The 21,342-nt window shown below is 34.6% G+C and overlaps 2 pseudogenes; both read left to right on the top strand.

Moving 5' to 3' along the window:
* The first annotated feature begins 4,646 nt into the window (after positions 1 to 4,646).
* LOC116146016 lies at positions 4,647 to 5,737 on the top strand (annotated as a pseudogene).
* Positions 5,738 to 13,177: 7,440 nt separating this feature from the next.
* On the top strand, positions 13,178 to 18,531 carry LOC116146015 (annotated as a pseudogene).
* The last annotated feature ends 2,811 nt before the right edge of the window (positions 18,532 to 21,342 follow it).

Genomic DNA, 21,342 nt, shown 5'->3' with positions numbered 1-21,342 from the left:
CTGAACAAATTCTTTAGGTGTGTTAGCTACCTTGTGCAACTCCTTGTGGAACCTATCAATGTAAGACTGGAGGGATTCATTCTTTTCCTACCGTATGTTGCTCAGCTAGCTCAACAGCATTGAGAACTTCCTATTCGCCTGGAAGTATTTAAAAAATAACAAGCTCATCCGCTGCCACGAGTTAATAGATCTTGGCGGAAGTGATCTAAACCAGCGCTTGGCGTGGGCAGTCAGGGTCACTGCCAAACAACGATATTTGGCCAAGTTGGAAACTTGGTGAAGCTCTATGAGGTCGTTAAACTCATAAAGGTGATCCTGCGGATAAGAATTCCAATGGAATTGCTCGCATACCTAGCATTCTAAACCTCAACGGGAGAGGAGCAGCTAACACTGTCGAAGAAAAGGGAGACGCCTCAGCGACTTGCCCATGCTCATTTTGATGAGCTCTAAGCTGATCTAAAGCTCGGTGTAACTCCTCAATCTGAGGCAGCGCAGCTACCTAGGGATCACTTTCTGCAACGTGGGTTCGACCCTTATGATTACAGTTGAGGAAAGACCGTAGATCAAACTCTTCCTTGCCTCAACCGGAGGCTCCGACATATCTTGACACACGTTGACTAGAGCTGTCTGAAGATAGTGAAAGGTTCGGGGAGTTAGCCCAACCTCCGCAGTGGTCAGAACCGACCCTCAGTTGTTGAGGGTTTCCTTGCCTTGCACTCTTGTGGGGGTGCTCATGCGATGTGGTGTGGGACAGTTCATGATGCGACATGTCGCCAAGTCGCAAAGCCACAGGTATTCTACCTGTTTCGCGATTGGTATTTGCTAGTCCCTTGGAGCCCTTCAGCCCATTATCTGCCACTTGTTTTCCCTTGCCTTTAAGCACTGTAGTGCGCGTGGCATGGGCCTTTGCCCATTTCCACGCTTTAGAGCGACCTACAGGCGTTTTTGGCGATGGGACTGCCTTGTCGGACTCGGGTGGTATGACCTGATCCAAACAATCTAACCTTCAGTTAACTGTTTGGAGAGTTATTGAACCTCGAGAGTTATTGAACCTCTCCAGGTAATCCATCACAGTTGGGTCGAATTGTGAGCTCAAAGGAATGTTTGTTGCGGTACTATGCTGAATCGGGGGCACTTTAGGAGAAGTCATCATGTACCCAGGGGACCTCCTTGTTGCTGAGGCTAGCTCGCTCAGTTTCGAAACCACAGGCCATTTGCTAGCGAATAGACTCGATTGATCAGATATTCCTGATGAAGAGCGCATACTAAATCAGACCCTCCTCCTAGCGTCAAACTGTTAATGCTTGATTTTGACACCAACTATTCACACGTGCAAAAAACTAAGAGAAAAGGGAGACGATTTTTAAAGTGGTTTGGATACTCAAAGTGAATCCTACATCCACTGTCTTTTTGTTTATGGAAGATTACAATCAGATCGCATGTAGCGATCAAAGAGAATGAAGATACAAAGAGGGAGAGAGAAAGTTTATATTATCAGAATTAGAATCCCCAAAAATGAGAGGAGAGCTCTCTATTTATAGTAAGAGGTTTCTAGTAATGATTACGGGTCTGCCAGCGGGCAGGTGCCGTACAATTCCTACCATGCTTCCCATTGGTTGGTTGTATGGAAGATATCCTTAAATCGCGCGAGGCTTGGGCAGATTGGTGACTCCCAGCCACTCACTCTCCAGGCCTTTACCTGCCAATCTGATGATATCCTTTACTCCTTCTGTCCTTGGACGTCGTGGCAGCGTCTGGACAACACAATGTCTTCCTGATCTCTGATTAGTCCTTACTGATGTAAGCCTGTGTCAGTCCTGATTATTTAGGCATAACAGTATCTTATGTCTAGACATATAAATAACAGGGCAAATTCAGCATTTTGATCTATCAATTAAGTGTTTGATGTAAACGAAATTACCGATCGCTATGTAATCGATTCTGCAATGGACTGTCGTTCGAATGGTTATAATAATGTTCTTCTTAATTGTTTTTTGCTGGTGCTAATGGCTATGTAATTAATAAAATAAAGTTTTTCTTTGCTCCAAATTTTCAGTATGTTCATTTTCTGGTGATAAAATTTAAAAAAAAAAAAAATCTCATTTTCCCTTGTAAAATGGACGGTGAATACCCATCAACATCATCTATATAATATCCTGCCGGCTTATATTATATAGGAACACAAATCATACATAATAATTTCACGTAATTAAACCGACTTGATTAGTTGATTGTGTGTTTTGATCTTTAACTTGTCATGTTATCTATCTAAATCGTTTTTAATGTCACATCAATTATTCAAATCATTTTTAATATCACATCAATTTGCAAGTTCAAGTTTAATACTATCTCAATATTTATCCTAATCTTTAGATTAATAAAAATAGAGGGTTGAATGTTGAATCCTTTTTATTTCTATTATTGTTTCAAAAAAAAAAAAAAAAAACAATGTTGTTACTTCCCTCATTATTTTACTGAGATATGTTTGCTAGTTTCTTATTACTTAAATTTGAGTTGACATATATATAGACAATTATTGTAGAACGAGAGAATATCGACTGTATTTGTATAACATTTCTCTCTTTTCAAATTATATAATTGCTCTTAGATGTTTCTTTTTCTGATATAATTTTAGTTTTATAAAAAAAATATGTGTATATTCATATATTGCTATTTCAGTGATTAATGTATTTAGGCTGATTATACAAGATGGTGATAACAAATTTAATTAATTATTTGGTAAGAAAGGAACATTATACCATTCCAAGGTTAAAGAAGAAGCCGTGAAGCTTTGAAAAGCTTATATGTGGAAAAATTAGATTGCGGTTATTGTCTCTTAAATTCAGAAGAAACCCAGAGCCTTCTCTACTTTACAAAGATAGGATATGCCGGTTGCTAGAAATGGGTCTTCTTTTGTTGCTTTGTGATGCATAGTGTATAGACCTTTTGACTTTTGTGACCTTCTTTTGTTTATGGTGACCTGCTTTTTTGTCCTTCGGGGCTTGTTTTTTATGTGGCCGCCCGCCTTTTGTGTATCTCTCTTGGACTTGTCCAAGATGATCCTTCTTCTTTGTATTTTTTTTTATTTTTAATGAAACTACCGGTTTACCCAAAAAAATCTTTATAATATTTAAATCTTCTTGTATTGAGGATGGTTTTCTAAAATTCTGTTATTATATAATATCGGGGATGAGCGACATTGCAACAATATAGACCGCTAAAATTTTGTGTTTTTGTAAAGACGAGTTAAAATTGAAAGTGATGCAATGCCGACTACATGTTAAATGGTTTCTTAAAATTGAAAGCTTTTAGTATACATATATACCGAAAAAATTTAGAGTAATGAATAAGACACAAACTATTTTCTTTAAAAAAATAATAATAATAAAGGAAAGAAAAGTTAATTTTATCCTTTAATTTAAACGGTACTTTGATCAATAGGATTAAACGGGTGGTGGGACTTGACAATATTTTTTATTTTTTATCAGCATAAAAGTTAAAACACATGAATGTTAAGAATAAAGTACTGAGAATGATTAAGTAGATGATGGTAACATAATTATAAAAAAAGTTATTTAATTTAATAAAAAAAACATATTTGTATTATTTTAATGAATTAAAGAGAGAATACGAATCACCTTAGATGGTCGAGTGAAGTGATTGAATAGAAACTCTTGAGATATTATCCATAAGGTCTTGAGTTCGATTCACCTTGATCGTGTGATTGAATAGAGACTCTTGAGGTATTAGCAATGAGATTCTGAATTTGATTCATCTTGATCATAAGATTTATCCAACTAATTTCAGAGTTATTTTATCATACGGTATTTTAGTTTTTATTGTAAGTAATAAATTGACTTTTGTTTCAACACAATGAAAAGTAAAACTTGAAAGTTCTCCAATATCTAGAAGCGTCTCATTTCCATTAGCTTTTGGAAGAGTGATGCTATGGGTACTAACGGATGGGTTCTAATCTGTGTACTAACTAAAGCATAGTACGAGTATCATATGCATAGTATGGGTACTATGTGTGATTTTAACAAAGATTAGTACACTGGTTAGTAAAATCCGTTTGTACGCAAAGTATTATTATTTTTAGAATAACTGAAGTCTATTTATTGAGGTTATGGTTTTGCAGAATAACATAGTAGAATGGCATTCCTTACCATCCTTTTCTTTCTTCCTATCTTCCTCTTTTTTCTTATCCAAAGACGCAAAACCCACAAAAATATTCGTTTCCACCTGGCCCTCGGGTCTTCCCATATCGGTAATTTCCACCAGTTTGATGTTCAAAACTCAAACGTGTGAAGCCTCTCAAAAGTTGGCCCCTTATGTCCTTGCTCTTGGTTTTTTGCCAGCTTAATAGTTTCCTCTGCAAAAATGGCTAAGGAGGCATGAGACTCATGATCTTGAATTTTGTGGTAGACCTGCCTTACTTACTGCCAAGAAGTTTTCATACAATTGCTCTGATTTGGTTTTTTTCTCCATATTGATTATTGGAGAGAGATGAGGAAATATGTGTCGTTCATCTCTTCAATTCTAATAGAGTTCAGAATTTTCGTCCCATCAGAGAAATGAAGTTTCCCGTATGATTGAAAAGATATCAAGTCAGTTGTTGCTTCACCCGTTACTTAAGTGAGCTAATGATGTTCTTACAAGTACCATTATTTGCAGATTGGGTTTTGGAAAGAGGTATGAAGAGAAGGAACTGAAAGAAGTAGATTTCATGCTCTCTTAATGAAGCTCAGGCCTTGGTTGCTACATCTGTTTTTCAGATTGTTTTCCTTCTGGGCTGGCTTGACAAACTTACAGCATGATAGGTCGACTCGAAAACAACTTTAAGGAATTCGACAGTTTTATCAGGAACTCATCGAGGAACATTTAGATCCCAAGGAACCTAAAAATGATATCAGAATATATTGATGTTTTACTTCAAATACGAAAGAACGAGATTTAAAATAGATGTTATTGGGAATCAATGAAAGCAGTGCTTACGGTATTATGTTTTTCTTAATCCAAAATCTAATTTCTCAGTTTTTTTTTATATTTATTTTTTACCGTTATATCTCCAAAAACCAAAATATAATTATTATTCCACGCCCGTAATTTTGTGTTTTTTTATTTTCTTGCAGGATTTATTTATCGCTGGCACTGACACAAGTGCAGCTACTGTGGTTTGGGCCATGACCTGCTAATGAAGAATCCAAGACAATGGAAAAAGGTCAAGAAGAAATTAGATCTTTAATCGGAAATAGGTTTTGTAGATGAAGAGTATATTCAAGAACTGCCGTATCTTAAAGCCATAGTGAAAGAGACATTGAACTACAACCCGTGCACCATTCTAGTTCCAAGAGAACAATGGAAAACTCCATCATAGAGGGTATAAAACCACCAAAACACTCGTTTTTGTGAATGCATGGGCAATAGGAGGATCCTGAAGCCTGGGGAACCCGATGAATTTGACCCTGAGAGATTCATTGGTAGTTCTGTTGACTTTAAGGTCAACACTTTGAGTTTATACCATCGGTGCTGGGCGAAGAATTTGCCCAGGATTATATATGGGACTTGCAACGGTGGAGCTCGCCTTGCTAATCTTCTTTACAAATTTGATTGGGAAATGCCCTCTGGGATGAAGAAGGAAGACTTAGATTTTGATGCTTCCCGTGTTACCAGGCACAAGAAAAATGCTTTGTGCTTATGGCTAGACATATATATCAGGGCAAATTCAGTACTTTGATCTATCATTAGTGTTTGTAAACGAATTTACGGATCGCTATGTGTAATCGATTCTGCACTGGCCTGCCGTTCGAATGGTTATATAATGTTTCTCTAATTGTTTCTGCTGGTGCTAATGGCTGTGTAATTAATAAAATAATTTTTCTTTGTTCCAAATTTTCAGTGCGTTCATTTTCTGGTGATAAAATAAAAAATAAAAAAATCCCATTTTCCCTTGTAAAATGGACCCATCAACATATCTATATAATATCCTGCCGGCTTATATAAATAGGAACAACAATCATACATAATAATTTCACATAATTAAACCGACTTGATTGCGTGTTTGATTTTTAACTTGTCAGGTTATTTATCTAATCATTTTTAATGTCACTACTTATTTAAATCATTTTTAATATCACATCATTTTTTAAGTTTAGTTTAATACTATCTCATATTTGTCATAATCTTCAATTAATAAAATAGAGGGTTGAATGTTGAATCCATTTTTTATTCTTTTATGTTTTCCAAAAAAAAAAAAAAAAAACCAGTATTGTTACTTCCCTTGTTATTTTACTGGGATAGTTTTTAATTTTCTTATTTTTCTAAATTTGAGTTGAATTTATATAGACAATTATTATAGAAGAGAGAACATCAAGCGTATCCGTATAACTTTTCTCTCTTTTCAAATTATATAATTGTTGTTAAACGTTTCTTTTTTTGATATAATTTTAGTTCTATAGAAAAATATTATACATTCATATATTGCTATTTGGTGATTAGGTTTTTAAGCTGATTAACACTATGGTGATAACTTTAATTAATTATTTGGCAAAAAAGTACATCACCTTTTCCAAGGTTAAAGACGAAGCCGTGAAGCTCCTGAAAAGCTTATATGTGGAAAGTTAGGTTTCTCTTAAATTCAAAATATATCTATCTGACAAGAAAAACTCAAACTTTCCCAAGTCAAAAAAAGTCGTGAAGCTCTTGGAAAGCTTACTCGGCAGAATTAGATTGCAGTTATTTCTCTTAAATTAAAAAAAAAAAAACCCCAAAGTCCTCTCCACTTTAACAGATAGATATCCCACTTGCTTGAAATGGATCTTCTTTTGTTGCTTGTGATGCATATTGTATAGCAACAAAGTTACGGACACGAAATTTGTATCGAAAATAGTATCATTTACATGTACCCTGACTCACACCAGCCTGATTTTTCTATAATTATTTTTTCTAGTATCACAGGTTTGACTCCTATTCATATATATGGACGGGTCCATTTACTACGAGAGCGTCCTATTTAAAGACGCCCGTCATAAATAATGAATAATTTTTTTTTATAAAAATTAGGACGCGTTCTAATTTTGGACTATCGTCCTTAACCAAAATATGAAAATAAAAAAAAATAAAAAACTTTGGGGACACCGTCCATAAATTTTGGACGGCGTCCATCCCGTCCATACTTTAAAAAAAAAAAAAAAAAAAAAAAAAGAAACTATTAATGGATCAAAGAAAGAGAAGCTTACTTTGTCCAGCTTCTCAAGATTCTGCACGTGTGGAACCATCCCCTGATTGCCTCTCCAGCATTGTGCCCAACCGGCCGGCCACCCTGCTACCACCTGCTCACCTTTAGCTTTGGGAATATTACCCATCCCTGGATGATGTTGAGCAACAACATATTCCATTTTCTCCCCTTCCGATCGAAATTCTCACCATGCAACGAACGACCCTTCACCTGCTTATCAATCAACTTGTTCTCCCATCATTGTATCATATCGAGCAAGGCCCACGCTTGACATGTACAATGTTACTAACCACTCTATTCAAAGAGTCTCAACACCTATCTGAAACTTTTTCTTCAGTTCCACAGGAAGATTGTATGGCTTTTCTTCCATGAACATCATCATCACTTCAATTTTTACTATTATGATGGTGGTGGTGGTGACCATACCCCGACTCAGCTTCCCAGAGTTCTCACAACATATCTCACCAATTTCTCCAAGAAGAAAGAGTACAATTCCCGCTGCAACAATCAAATAAACATAATAAGAATTCAAGGTGCTACGACACATCTGCAAAGCCCCCTGATATACTAATATTAAGTAGATGGTCAATGAAATCAAAAGGAGAAAATATGTAATCGAAAGAATAATCGACAAACTAATATACAGGAATGCCATACAAATTTAATAAGAAGTTATAAGCAACAGCTACAGAACAAAGCAGGCCTCAGCTCGATATGATAGTAATGATGGAGACAATGTTGATTGATAAGCAGGTGAATGGGTCTGTTCGGTTGCATGGTGAGAATTTCGATCGGAAAGGGAAAATGGAAAATGTTGTTGCTCAACATCATCCGGATGGGTAATATTCCCAAAGCACAGAAGGTGAGCTCAGGTGAGCCAGGTAGCCGGCCCCTGTTTGGCCCAAGTGGTGTTTGGAGAGGCGATCAGGGGATGGGTTCCACAAAGTGCAGATTCTTTTGAGAAGCTGGACAAAGTAAGCTTCTTCTTCTTTGATCCATTAATAACTTCTTCTTTTTTAAAAAAAAAAAAAACTATGGATGGGCGTCCAAACATAAGGGTAATGGACGCCCATCCAAACGTAAGGGACGGCCATCCAAAATTTATGGACGGCCATCCCCAAAGTTTTTCATTTATTTATTTTTTTTTTATATTTTTGTTAAGGACGGCTGTCCAAAATTTATAAACGGCCGTCCCTAATTTTTATAAAAAAAATTTATTCCATTTTATTTATGGACGGGTGTCCTTTAAATGGGGACGCCTTAAAAGACGCCCGTTCGTAATAAATGGACCACCGTCCATATTATATGGACGGGAGTCCATGTTCATTAGAAAAATAATTATAGAAAAATAATTATAGAAAAATCAGGCGTGGTGTGAATCAAGGGTACACGTAGGCCGATACACATTTTCGGTGCAAAATTTTCGGTGTCCGTAGCTTTGTTGTACTGTATAGACCTTTTGTATATAAAAAATTCTATATCCACCGAAAAATTGCACCGAAACATGTGGAGCTTCTTTTCTCTGCCAGGAAGCCAAAAATGCTATAACCAAAATATAAAAAAAAAAAAAAAATGCCTTTCACGCTTTCGCACAACCCATGTGCTTTTTTGACGGGTGTGAATGTGATCTTCTACAGCTTTTCACGCTTTCGCACAACCCAAAATGCACCCCACTTCTTCTTCTTCATGGCCTTCCATGGCTTCTTCATTGACTCCCTCCATCAAATCTGTTGTGCTTTTTTGACGCTACTTCTTCTTCTTCATGGCCTTCCATGGCTTCTTCATTGACTCCCTCCATCAAATCTTCACTTGGGTCATCTAAATCTGCCTTTTTGCAGCATGGGTTCTCTTTGCAATCCGTAACTTTTCCTGGGTTTTTCATGAAAGCTCGTTCCTTTGGTGTTTTTGCCAGAGCTGCTACGGAGAAGACTTTATATGACTTCACCGTTAAGGTAATTTTTTGGCAATTAATGGAGAAAAAGTGGGGTGCGTTTTGGGTTGTGCGAAAGCGTGAAAAGCTGTAGAGAAAGAAGAAGTAGAGGAAGGCATAGAAGAAGTCATTGGTTATGAGCTTTGAAAAAACGTCGGGTGAGTTGCAGAAGGTTATGGAATATGAGAAGTTAGGCAACATGCGTGGACCATCTTCTCTCACCTGTCTTCTCTCACGTGATGAAGACTCTTTACTATGGACTTTGAGCGTGTCTCTCGTGAGAGAAGACTCTTTACTAACAATGGCCATGCCTCCTACGAGTCAGGGTGGGTTTCTATTCCATTTCTTCACCCTTCTACTTTCCAAACCTTAGCACTTGAACCTGAACTCAAGAAGCAGATAATGGAAGATGCAGTTAGGTGATGTATTGCGTGAAGAGAGAGCTCAAATGAAACTCTCAGAGGCTAAATATCAGCTTGAAGAAAAAAATGCCGCTGTTGATAAACTAAGGAGTCAACTTGAAGCTTTTTAATTAGAGTAGGGACGCCCGTCCAAAAATAAAGGACGGTCGTTCATTCCTTATGGACGAGCGTCCATTACATATAGATGGTCGTCTTTACACAATGGACGGGCGTTCATTCGTCCATTCCAGATTTTTTTAAAATTTTTATATTTTAAAAAAAGGACGGGCGTCCCTTATTCACGGGCACCCGTCCAAAATTAAGGGACGAGCGTCCATTAATATATGAACGCCCATCCAATATCTATGGACGGCCGTCCATAACCTATGAACGGTCATCCCTAATTTTTTTTAATATTTTTTATTCCATTTATCGATGGACGGGCGTCCTTTAAATGAGGACGTCCGTCCATAGTAAATGGACCCAAGTCCATGTAAGTGAACAGCCGTCCATATTTTATGGACGGCCATTAACTAGAAAAAATTTAATAACGTCAAATGTGTTGAATGGTCTGAGTCAGGGGACACGTAGGCCAGTACAAAATTTCGATATAAAAACCCTGGTGTCTGTAACATTGTTGTTTGTATATTGGCCTTCCTTTGTTTATAGTAACCTTCTGCTCTTTTGTCCTTCGGGGCTTGTTTTTTATGTGACCCTGCCTCTTGTGTGTCTCTCTTGGAGTCCAAGATGATCCTTTTGTGAGGTTGCCTCTTCTTTGTATTCTTTTTATTTTTAATGAAATTACCGGTTTACCCAAAAAGAAAAAAAGAAGGATCAATATATTTAAATCTTCTATTATTAAGGATGGTTTTCTAAAATTCTGTTATTATATAATATAGGGCATAAATGACATTGCAACTATACAGACCACTAAAATTTTGTATTCTTTACAGATGAGTTAAAATTGAAAGTGATGCAATGCCTACTACATGTTGAATGGTTTCTTAAAATTGAAAGCTTTCAGTATACATATACACCGAACAATTTTAGAGTAATGAATAAGACACAAACTATTTTCTTTGAAAAAATAATAATAATAATAAAGAAAAGAAAAATTAATTTTAACCCTTTAATTTAAATGGTACTTTGATCAATGCGATTAAAGGGGTGGTGGGACTTGAGATATGAACACAGTTAATCTCAAACATACGTTACCCTGAAACGGGTATGAAATACCTATAAGACTCATTTTTGTGAATGCATCGGCACTTGCTAATCTTCTTTACAAAGTTGATTGGGAAATGCCGCCTGTGATGAAGAAGGAAGACAGATTTTTTTTATTCTCTACCCTGGTCTTACCAGGCACAAGAAAATTGCTCTGCTTCTTATAGCTAGGCACTATAAATAACATGGTAAAATCAAGGGCATCCATCGATCAATTAAGCATTTGATGTTAATGAATTTACAGATTACTGAGTGTAACGATTCTGCAATGTGCTGCTGTTGGAAGATTAAAATAATGCTTTTCTCATTTGTTATACTGTAGATGCTAATGGCTATCTAATTAATAAATAGAAGATTTTTTTTGGCCAAGCTTTTCTGTATGCATCCTGTGTCCTGCACGCAATCAGTCTAGTTATAGGAGCAACATGTTCAAGTGATCAGAAAATTCTTGTTGTTGATAAAAGGGCACCCATCAACTAAATAGTATTCTGATAAGAGTATGCTTATTAGGTATACAATAGTGATAGTAAACCCCAAGGGGGTTGGCCTCAAATTATTCCTTCAGCACAACTAACAGTGATTGTTTAATAAGTCACAACAATACCAAACTGACCCTTAATTTGAATGTGCTTTCCTCAAATTATAAAATGAATTTAATTGCCCACTACATTATATATTAAATACACTCTCATTGTTATATTAGAAGGAGATCTCGTTAATATATTAACAAGGGTTAGAGACATATACTGCGTGTTATACAAAAATTTGAAAAATGAAAAGGAATTAACTATCTATTTTAAAAATGTCTATGTAGACAAAAAGAGGTTGTGTCTCTTTTAATATATATATAAGGTTTCATATATTATAGTTAAACAATAAACCTATAATATTCTCCATATATAAAACGTATTATCATTGTCAGCTGTACGCTCGGTATCGAAGTCGGCAACTATATCACCACGTGGTGGCCAATACGATGACAACATGTTGATTTGAAATTAATTAATGTATAAGTACTAAATATTTATTGATCATAATTATTGGGTAATCTCGGAGTCACATGATAATTCATTTATTATACTGAAATTTTTTGTAAATATTTTGAGTTGAACCCTGGAGATGGTGATTTTAAGAGACATGGCTAAACCCAAGGATCCTGTCCAGCTGATGCGGGATTTGCTTCAATCAAAAGATTCCCTTCAATTGATTGAAAATTGAATATAATTACTTGATTAGATTCATTGATTCATGGTGAACTATATATGCACGCCACACATGTTGATCATCTAGCGTTTGTGTTCTTATTTTCGATATATTTAATTGTCAAACTTCATGGAAAAAAGTTGGAGGAACATCAACTTCATTACTCTTCGATTATATATATGGGTTTCGTCGTTTTGATAAATTGAAATCAAATTGATTAGATTAATGTTTTACTGTATAAATTCAGCATCCAAATAAAGGAACCAATTGTCCAAATATTGAATTAATTATTCGGTTCCTACCAATGAAAACTATATAGTAAAGATACCGTTTAAACTTTCAACAAAATCATAAAAGAAGACATCTTCATATACCCAGGTTTAATTTATAGCAGAGAAAATAAAGGATGCATACAGCATATATAATCGACTAGTTTAGAATGATATCGTAAGATATTGGTAAAAGATTTCACAATATTTTTTAATTTTCTCTGCGGGTGTGTTGTTACTTTGAGATTTGAGAACAGCTTTATTTTTTGATATAAATATAAAACGCCGATAGTGCGAATCAAATAATTTAACCTAACAGTTTAAAATATTTAAGTAACAGTACAACTTTAATATACGACAAGTAATAATCACATGTATTATTATAGATTGAAATACACTCAAACCTAATTTAATAAAAACCATATATATTAAAATTACAACTGTACACTTATGCCAAAAACAAAAAAGAAGAAATCCTTTCCCACATTGAAAAATTGTAATATTTTATATTAATATAAAAAAATTTATTGATAAAAATATAAAACACCAATAGTAAGATTGAAATAATTTAACTACCACTAGGTAGTCCAACGGTTAACTAAGACGTTTGGTGTATTATTCAAAAGATCATGAGTTCGATCCATCTGGATTGTTGATAGAGGTGGTCACCAAAGGGATTTATCTGGTTGTCAACTTCACAGTCTCGAGAAATTAATTGAAGTACGCATAAGCTGACCCGGATACCTCCGATCACAAAAAAAAAAAAAATAATAATAATAATAATAATAATAATTTGACCTAACAGCCTTAAATATTGATGAAATACATTAAAATCTAATTATTGATTTCCTCTGGAGTCTGTTTATTTAGGTTCTGGTTTGCATTTGCTGTATGATTGAAACATACAAACACAATGGCATTGCTAATCATCCTTCTCTTTCTTCCTATCTTCGTCTTCTTTCTTCTCCAAAGACAAAAAAAACCCAAAAGCAATCGTTTGCCACCTGGCCCTCGGGGCCTTCCCTTAATCGGCAATTTGCACCAGTTTGATGGTTCAAACCCTAAGAAAGTGTGGAAACTCTCCCAAAAGTATGGCCCCCTCATCTCCTTTCGTCTTGGTTCGGTGCCAACCATTTTAGTTTCATCAGCAAAAATGGCTAAAGAGTTGTTGAAGACACAGGATCTGGTATGTTGTAGTAGACATGCCTTACTTGGTCAGCAAACATTATCTTACAATGGCTTAGACTTAGCATTTTCGCCCTACAATGATTACTGGAGAGAGATAAGAAAAATATGCGTTATTCATCTCTTCAACTCAAATAGAGTGCAACAATTTCGTCCCATTCGAGAAGATGAAGTTTCTCGTATGATGGAAAAGATATCTAAAGCTATTGTTGCTTCTAGACCAGTCAACTTGAGTGAGCACATGATGTCTCTTACAAGTACCATTATCTGCAGAGTCCAATATCTATGGACGGCCGTCCATAACCTATGAACGGTCATCCCTAATTTTTTTTAATATTTTTTATTCCATTTATCGATGGACGGGCGTCCTTTAAATGAGGACGTCCGTCATAGTAAATGGACCCAAGTCCATGTAAGTGAACAGCCGTCCATATTTTATAGACGGCCGTTCACTAGAAAAAATTTAATAGCGTCAAATGTGTTGAATGGTCTGAGTCAGGGGACACATAGGCCGGTACAAAATTTCAATGTAAAAACCCTGGTGTATGTAGCATTGTTGTTTGTATATTGGCCTTCTTTTGTTTATAGTGACCTTCTGCTCTTTTGTCCTTCGGGGCTTGTTTTTTATGTGACCCTGCCTCTTGTGTATCTCTCTTGGAGTCCAAGATGATCCTTTTGTGAGGTTGCCTCTTCTTTGTATTCTTTTTATTTTTATGAAATTACCGGTTTACCCAAAAAGAAAAAAAAAAAGATCAATATATTTAAATCTTCTATTATTAAGGATGGTTTTCTAAAATTCTGTTATTATATAATATAGGGCATAAATGACATTGCAACTATACAGACCGCTAAAATTTTGTATTCTTTACAGATGAGTTAAAATTGAAAGTGATGCAATGCCTACTACATGTTGAATGGTTTCTTAAAATTGAAAGCTTTCAGTATACATATACACCGAACAATTTTAGAGTAATGAATAAGACACAAACTATTTTCTTTGAAAAAATAATAATAATAATAAAGAAAAGAAAAATTAATTTTAACCCTTTAATTTAAATGGTACTTTGATCAATGCGATTAAAGGGGTGGTGGGACTTGAGATATGAACACAGTTAATCTCAAACATACGTTACCCTGAAACGGGTATGAAATACCTATAAGACTCATTTTTGTGAATGCATCGGCACTTGCTAATCTTCTTTACAAAGTTGATTGGGAAATGCCGCCTGTGATGAAGAAGGAAGACAGATTTTTTTTATTCTCTACCCTGGTCTTACCAGGCACAAGAAAATTGCTCTGCTTCTTATAGCTAGGCACTATAAATAACATGGTAAAATCAAGGGCATCCATCGATCAATTAAGCATTTGATGTTAATGAATTTACAGATTACTGAGTGTAACGATTCTGCAATGTGCTGCTGTTGGAAGATTAAAATAATGCTTTTCTCATTTGTTATACTGTAGATGCTAATGGCTATCTAATTAATAAATAGAAGATTTTTTTTGGCCAAGCTTTTCTGTATGCATCCTGTGTCCTGCACGCAATCAGTCTAGTTATAGGAGCAACATGTTCAAGTGATCAGAAAATTCTTGTTGTTGATAAAAGGGCACCCATCAACTAAATAGTATTCTGATAAGAGTATGCTTATTAGGTATACAATAGTGATAGTAAACCCCAAGGGGGTTGGCCTCAAATTATTCCTTCAGCACAACTAACAGTGATTGTTTAATAAGTCACAACAATACCAAACTGACCCTTAATTTGAATGTGCTTTCCTCAAATTATAAAATGAATTTAATTGCCCACTACATTATATATTAAATACACTCTCATTGTTATATTAGAAGGAGATCTCGTTAATATATTAACAAGGGTTAGAGACATATACTGCGTGTTATACAAAAATTTGAAAAATGAAAAGGAATTAACTATCTATTTTAAAAATGTCTATGTAGACAAAAAGAGGTTGTGTCTCTTTTAATATATATATAAGGTTTCATATATTATAGTTAAACAATAAACCTATAATATTCTCCATATATAAAACGTATTATCATTGTCAGCTGTACGCTCGGTATCGAAGTCGGCAACTATATCACCACGTGGTGGCCAATACGATGACAACATGTTGATTTGAAATTAATTAATGTATAAGTACTAAATATTTAATGATCATAATTATTGGGTAATCTCGGAGTCACATGACAATTCATTTATTATACTGAAATTTTTTGTAAATATTTTGAGTTGAACCCTGGAGATGGTGATATTAAGAGACATGGCTAAACCCAAGGATCCTGTCCAGCTGATGCGGGATTTGCTTCAATCAAAAGATTCCCTTCAATTGATTGAAAATTGAATATAATTACTTGATTAGATTCATTGATTGATGGTGAACTATATATGCACGCTACACATGTTGATCATCTAGCGTTTGTGTTCCTATTTTCGATATATTTAATTGTCAAACTTCATGGAAAAAAGTTGGAGGAACATCAACTTCATTACTCTTCGATTATATATATGGGTTTCGTCGTTTTGATAAATTGAAATCAAATTGATTAGATTAATGTTTTACTGTATAAATTCAGCATCCAAATAAAGGAACTAATTGTTCAAATATTGAATTAATTATTCGGTTCCTACCAATGAAAACTATATAGTAAAGATACTGTTTAAACTTTCAAGAAAATCATAAAAGAAGACATCTTCATATACCCAGGTTTAATTTATAGCAGAGAAAATAGGTGATGCATACAGTCATATTAATCGACTAGTTTAGAATGATATCGTAAGATATTGGTAAAGATTTCACAATATTTTTTAATTTTCTCTGCGGGTGTGTTGTTACTTTGATTTGAGAACAGCTTTATTTTTTGATATAAATATAAAACGCCGATAGTGCGAATCAAATAATTTAACCTAACAGTTTAAATATTAAGTAACAGTACAACTTTAATATACGACAGTATAATCACATGTATTATTATAGATTGAAATACACTCAAACCTAATTTAATAAAAACCATATAATTAAATTACAACTGTACACTTATGCCAAAACAAAAAAAAGAAATCTTTCCCACATTGAAAAATTGTATATTTTTATATTAATTAAAAAAATTTATTGATAAAATATAAAACACCAATAGAAGATTGAAATATTTAACTACCACTAGTAGTCCAACGGTTAACTAAGACGTTTGGTGTATTATTCAAAAGATCATGAGTTCGATCCATCTGGATTGTTGATAGAGGTGGTCACCAAAGGGATTTATCTGGTTGTCACATTCACAGTCTCGAGAAATTAATTGAAGTACGCATAAGCTGACCCGGATACCTCCGATCACAAAAAAAAAAAAATAATATAAATATAATAATAATAATTTGACCTAACAGCCTTATTGATGAATACATTAAAATCTATTATTGATTTCCTCTGGAGTCTGTTTATTTAGGTTCTGGTTTGCATTTGCTGTATGATTAAACATACAAACACAATGGCATTGCTAATCATCCTTCTCTTTCTTCCTACTTCGTCTTCTTTCTTCTCCAAAGACAAAAAAAACCCAAAAGCAATCGTTTGCCACCTGGCCCTCGGCCTTCCCTTAACGGCAATTTGCACCAGTTTGATGGTTCAAACCCTAAGAAAGTGTGGAAACTCTCCCAAAAGTATGGCCCCCTCATCTCCTTTCGTCTTGGTTCGGTGCCAACCATTTTAGTTATCAGCAAAAATGGCTAAAGTTGTTGAAGACACAGGATCTGGTATGTTGTAGTAGACATGCCTTACTTGGTCAGCAAACATTATCTTACAATGGCTTAGACTTAGCATTTTCGCCCTACAATGATTACTGGAGAGAGATAAGAAAATATGCGTTATTCATCTCTCAACTCAAATAGAGTGCAACAATTTCGTCCATTCGAGAAGATGAAGTTCTCGTATGATGGAAAAGATATCTAAAGCTATTGTTGCTTCTAGACCAGTCAACTTGAGTGAGCACATGATGTCTCTTACAAGTACCATTATCTGCAGAGTCGGTTTGGAAAGAGGTACGAGAAGAAGGAATTGAAAGAAGTAGCTGATCATGCTCTACTTAATGAAACTCAAGCCTTGTTTATAAGCTTCTTTTTTCAGATTATTTCCTTTCATTGGCTGGGTTGACAAGCTCACGGGAAGATACGTCGCCTCGATAACAATTTTAAAGCATTTGACAAATTTTACCAAGACATCGTTCGAGGACCACTTGGATCCCAGCAAACCTAAAAATGGCCAAGAGGATATATTGATGTTCTACTGCAAATACGAAAAGAGCGTGGATTTAAAGCTGACCTCACTTCGGATCACATCAAAGCAGTGCTCATGGTATTATATTACTCATTCATAAAGCAAAATTTCAATTTTATAGTTTTCGTATATATATTTTAATTAGCTTCAAAGTACAATTAATATTTTTCATTCATTGAGTTCTTTTCTTTTCTTTTTTTAGAATGTATTGTTGCTGGGTGCGCTATTGGGGTTTGGGCCATGACCTTGCTAATGAAAAATCCTAGAGTAATGAAGAAAGTTCAAGCAGAAATAAGATGTGAAGTTGGAACAAAGGCTTTGTAGATGAAGACGATGTTCAGAATCTACTTATCTTAAAGCTGTAGTGAAAGAGACGATACACTGCAACCAACAGTTCCTTTTTTTAGTCCCAAGAGAAACAATGGAAAAGTGCATCATAGAGGGGTATGAAATATCACCTAAAACACTGTTTTTTCTGAATACATGGGCTATAGGAGGACCCTGAAGCTTGGGAGAATCCAGATGAATTTTATCCTGAAAGATTCATAGGGAGTTCTATTGACTTTAAGGGCAACACTTTGAGCTAATACGCGTTGGTGCTGGTAGAAATTTGCCCAGGTTTATATATGGGAATTGCGACTGTGGACCTTGCACTTGCTAATCTTCTTTACAAATTTGATTGGGAAATGCCGCCTGGGATGAAGAAAGAAGAATAATTTTTGATGTTCTACCAGGTATTACCATCCACAAGAAAAATGCTCTCCGTCTTATGCTAGGCACTATAAAATATAAATAAGAGGACCGATCATTAAGCACATTGATAAGTCTGAATTGTTAACTTTCTCAAAAATTGGAGAGTCGTGTGTAATCGATACTGCACTGCAGTTCGTAGTTTATAATAATACTTTCCTTGTTTATGTTTCTTTTTAATAGATGTCCTGGCTATGCCCAGCTAATAAATCTGTTTTTTCTTTATGTGCTGCAACAAGTTCAACTACTGATCAGAAAAATCCCATTTTCGTTGATAAAGTGGTCGTCGAAAACATTAATTTAAATGTTTGACGATCAATAATTTCTAATTTTTTAACAAAAACTAACTTCCGGAGTCACATGACAATTCCTTTATTTAGTGAAAATTTTTGTGAAAATATTTTGAGTTACACCCAGACATGGTGATCAAGAGCTAAACACAGATACGCTTGATCCAGTAGTAGAGCTATAAATATCTTATATAGGTTAATGTATACTAGTATAAGTAATTTAAATGTTATACTCACTACAACAAAATTATTCTACGGTAATATGTAAAAAATGTATTGCCGTAAAAATGTTATCAAAGATAAATGGTAATATAATGAGTATGATATTACAGTCCATGTTACTAAAAATAAGGTTTTGGTAATACTTAAAACTTCTTATACTAATTAAGCAATACTATATTTAAACTGAGTTACTGTAAAACAAAGATAAAATAATTATTTAAATAATTTTTGTGTAATTTTTTCTGACTGTATGAATGTTGTAAGCAAAACATTATTATTATTAATTATTTTGTTGCTTATTAAAAGTTATAAACTGTAATAAAATGCATTATTGAATATATAAAATATTTTAGTTTACACTTTATAAATTAGTTTTTTCCTGACATTTTAAAAGTCTACATATGTATTTTGTATTTTTTGGGTAAAGGTAAGTTTACAAAAAAATAAAAGTACAACCTAAGAGATGGGAATCATCCCTAACTAAAGCAGTACCTTGGACAGACCCCAGATACCAACCTACACAAAGAAAACAACCTTTCCATCTTCTGATACGCTATTAGCCCCTTACCTCGACCTCTGCCAGAGCCCTTCCCACCTGACCGTTTCTTATGGTTCATCTCTCCATTAGCCTCTTCTTCACTGTCGTCACTTACATCATCACTGTTCTCTTCCTTCTCTTCCTCTTCCGACTCCGAAGAACTTTTTGATTTTTCCTCTTCTTGGAATTATCAGAAGCTTTAGCAGCACTCTTTTTTGTGGAAACTGGAGTTTTATTTTGTGGTTCCTCGTTCCCTGCAGGGAGAGTAATTCAATATAGTAACGCAACCAACCCAGGTGTCTCACCTTAACCCATAATTTGTATTGGCCACAATCCGCAACATTGCTTCCTATAAGGGGCAGACAAATGACTAAATACAGAAGCTCTTAACATCAGCTTACCTTCACCAGAAGCTTTGCCGTCATGTATATCAGCTGTTAAAAACACAAAAATTAGACAGCTCCCGCACATCAGTAACAAAATTAACAAATAGCAGCTACAAAATAAAAACTTTAAACATTATAATTAATCCAACAGAATCCAAAGCCTAGTTTGGTTCACCCACAATGAAATTTAATATCCAAAATGAAATTTAATAATCCAAAAAGGTTGAGTTAAACATACACCTATGAGGCCCTTTCATGCTTAAAATAACGCTTTATAACTCTAATTCACTAAGTGTCTAATAAAGCACCATTGCTCCTGTCCATATTGAGGCGATGATAAAAATATTGCACTCTACTTTCCATAATAGCGCTAACAGCATTCATGCCCTTTAACAAGAGACTTCATCATAAAGCACCAAATAGCTTTTAAAGAATGCCAATTACATGTTTTCTATCAACTATTACAGAAGAAATACCTGATCAAGTCGGTCACCACAGTTGTTCTATCCCTATATAACCATGGAATGGCCATAACCACATGCAACACTACCAAAAATGAAAAAAAAAAAAAAAAAAAATCATGTCCATACTAAATTTTAAGAATGGGAATAGAGATATTAATAATAATTAATATACTAACGAATACCCACCTCATAACATGCAGCCCTCGAGAATCTACCTTTTTTGGCATGGCTGAAGACCTGAAAACAATAAACACAAATTGAATATTAAGAGAATAAGGGATAAACTTCAAAGACATAAAGCCTAATATGGCAAGATCACATACTTTTGTCCATTAGGGCCGTATCCCACTCTCCATATTGAGCATGGCCAACTAATGCAGGAGAATCAGCACCAACAAAATGTGTGCATGTTGCCTGATCCATCAACGTAATTCAACCACTGAAGAGAAGAGTAAACATTATTACTGCAATAAAAAACTCATTGTACCCAAGCAAGCACCATCATACATACACCAACAAAAAAAAAAAAGGACCACTGGTCAATGAAGACACGTGCAAGACATCTTATCCTCAATCCAATAAATGACAGCTGAACTCTTTTCTAACAGATATTCACCAACCACACATTGACAATTGAAAAAAAAAAAAAAAAAAAGATAAAATTGAAATTCCTTGTAATATATCCAGATCAAATATAACTGAAAAATTGTATCTAGTGACATAAAGTCTCAATATTTGTCCTAATCTTTAGATTAATAAAAATAGGGGGTTGAATGTTGAATCCTTTTTATTTCTATTATTGTTTCAGAAAAAAACAGTATTGTTACTTCCCTAATTATGTTTGTTAATTTCTTATTTTTTAAATTTGAGTTGACATTTATATAGATAATTATTGTAGAGGGAGAGAATATATGTCGACAGTATCTGTATGATATTTCTCTCTTTTCAAATTATATA

Source organism: Pistacia vera, unplaced genomic scaffold (assembly GCF_008641045.1).
Source record: "Pistacia vera cultivar Batoury unplaced genomic scaffold, PisVer_v2 Contig470, whole genome shotgun sequence".
NCBI classification, from domain to species: domain Eukaryota; kingdom Viridiplantae; phylum Streptophyta; class Magnoliopsida; order Sapindales; family Anacardiaceae; genus Pistacia; species Pistacia vera.
This window is presented reverse-complemented; position numbering and strand designations above follow the sequence as displayed.